Source organism: Triturus cristatus, chromosome 4_1 (genome assembly GCF_964204655.1).
Source record: "Triturus cristatus chromosome 4_1, aTriCri1.1, whole genome shotgun sequence".
Lineage (NCBI taxonomy): Eukaryota > Metazoa > Chordata > Amphibia > Caudata > Salamandridae > Triturus > Triturus cristatus.
In genome coordinates, this window is record NC_140585.1 from 1,183,599,564 (window position 1) to 1,183,602,336 (window position 2,773).

At 41.6% G+C, this 2,773-nt stretch overlaps 1 long non-coding RNA gene across 1 annotated transcript; it reads right to left on the reverse strand.

Moving 5' to 3' along the window:
* Positions 1-428: 428 nt before the first annotated feature.
* On the reverse strand, positions 429-1,442 carry LOC146856321 (uncharacterized). Its single transcript, XR_014980930.1, has 4 exons — positions 1,259-1,442; positions 1,094-1,167; positions 930-998; positions 429-808 (listed from the first exon to the last, which is right to left on the reverse strand). It is a non-coding gene; the product is annotated as an uncharacterized LOC146856321 (long non-coding RNA).
* Positions 1,443-2,773: the final 1,331 nt, after the last annotated feature.

Consider the following 2,773-nt stretch of genomic DNA (forward strand, 5'->3'; position numbering starts at 1 on the left):
ATCTAAAGTCCTAGGGACTGGATTCCTATACTTATACTAAGTTTAGGGGATGAACATGTCTCTCACTCTAGAAGGGTGGAATGCTACCCCTGCCACCAGGACTGGCGGGGGGTAGTATTCCAAAGCGTTTGACACCAAACACAACATGTTTTGATGCAGCCATTCCAAAGTTAGCATTTACCGTGAGGTTATAATGCACTTAAGAGTATATGGTATGGCTGTATCACAGAACAGCCATAAGGAAGTATTTCCGAATGCTGCAGAGGGGTTCAGCTCATGCTTGGGCACCCTCTCACATAAAACCAAGCACTCTGCCTTCAGGATTGTCAAGTCAAACAAAAACAGGAGTACACCCGTATACCCAATTGAGACCGGGTAATATATGGCAACAATAAACAATGTCTCAACAGGTAATTCAAATAAAGGGACTTTTCAATAAGTAATCATTCCTATAGCACAAGGAAGGACAAGGGAGACCAAGGAGAATGAAAGGATGTTATTCCACACATAGGAGCACATAAATACAAATTAAATTGCAGTAACCATATCAACCAAAGTGCACTGAAAGTGTAGGGTGAATAAACGGCGCAGTGACAACTGTTGTGAAAAAACAACGACCAGCGGCACAAAACAGTCAATACAATAGTGTAAGTCAACAAAATTATTATGCATTCATAGACATGATTTCTCCATTTCGAAGTTGACCATTAAACAAGCCATAAATTGCGTTGTAGGGTCGACGGCGTTTCAACCTCTATCACTCAAGGTCATCATCAGGACGATGGTTACATAACTCTTTAAAAGTGCTCTATAGATATAAGGAGATAGGAAGAAAATCAATACAATACACCCAAGATAATAGTGTAAAGAAAGAAAGGAGGGAAGAAGTGAAATAAAAAGGGGGGGGGGGGGGTGGGTGTGTAGGGTACCTGATATCAATAAATGGGGTTCAGAGAATAACGATTTCCACAGGTAGGTCTAATTTCAGGGACAAACTCCTAAGGAGAAACAATTGGACAACGTCAGGGCCAAAATTCAGGATGAAAGGAAAAGAGGGCAAGGGCGGAGAAAAACTGAGAGAATGGGGACTTACCAACACGTAGTCCAGCTTCAAGAAGAGGGAAAAGAGAAGAAGGGATGAGGGTACACGCAAGTGGAGGAAGTGACCTGCAGGATGGGAAAAAGAACGGGGATTATGACGAAAAATTATTTTAAAACATCGGGACAGTCCGACAGACCAATTTCTAATGGCACCTACCAGAAAATGAAGCAGGAACACGGAGTGGAGATCAAGATTCGTTAATTACAACGTAACAGATATGCGCACTGGCAGTAATCAAAGCGACTGGGTAGAAATCCGCAGTATGGCGGAAATCCAAGTGTTTCAGGAAATAGTTCCGAGGAAAAGTCTCCATGGAAAAACTAGAACGTGGAAAAAACGGGGACAAAATGCCCCAGGGGGACTGAATCCAAATACGGGGGAGGAGCGGGAATGATGCAAAAATGAAGAAAGGACAAAGGAATCAGGTCCTGACGACTAGGGCCGGTCACAGAACCGTGATGGCCAGAAACCTAATTAAAGGACTAGAGCACAAAAGCGGGGACCGAGTGTCTCGAAGGAACATGTGATAGGGGAAAGGACAGAAAGGGACAATTACCAAGGCAAAAAGAAATCGGCCAAAGTTTAAAGAGAAAAGGAAAAGGGACACCCGATCAGTGCATAGAATACATATACTTCCGATTGGCATGTCAGCATATTCAATAAAGCTATATTTTGAAAAAAATATTTCGAAATTATGCAGTAAACAAACACCACATTGGATATCCAACCGTATTGTCCATGTTTAAATTAAAGATGTGTAATGATAACCACAAAATGGTTCAATCAAGTACCTAAGGAGAGAGGCACGGGATTGAAATCACAATAGAAAGCAAGGGCGAATTATAGCACGCATATACGTAAAGGTAATAATTACAGTATTTGATCATCGATTTACATCTGGACAACTTGGACCAGTACATTTAAAAATTGGAAAATAGAGTGGACAACAATTATCAAAAGGTACAGTGTTATCTGTTTGGAATACCTACACCAGTTTGGAAAGAATGACAATTTGAAACAAGCATTTACAATGCAATGGTCTCGGCATTGTTAAAGTTAAAGCTATTGGCACTGCTCATGACATTATTTTTGTTTATGGTTTTATTTGTAAAACATTTAAAGAAACACCATTGTTATTTACAATGTCAATAGCTTAATCTCTCTCAAATGCGAGAACTATTGCATTTGCACCTACACACAGAGCCACACACACAAAGCCACCCACACACACAGAGCCACCCACACACACAGAGCCACCTACACAGAGCTATTCACATAGAGCAACCCACACAAAAATAGAGCCACCCACACACAGAGCCACCCACGCATAGAGCCACCTACAAAAAAAGCCACCCACACAGAGCAACACACACAGAGGCACACACATAGAGCCTCCCACACACACACACACAGCCCCCCACACTTACACAGAGCCCCACACACAAAGTCACACACACACAGAGCCACACATTTATACACAGAGCCACATACACACACAGCCACACGCACACACATACAGAACCACACACACACACACATAGATCTAGACACATACACATTGATCTTGGAAGCCAAAGCAGAAGTGGCACCGTTGTTTCTAGATCTTTGCATTTATCACTAAAAATTAAGCATTTAAAAAATAAATGACTAATAACAATTGACAGATTAACT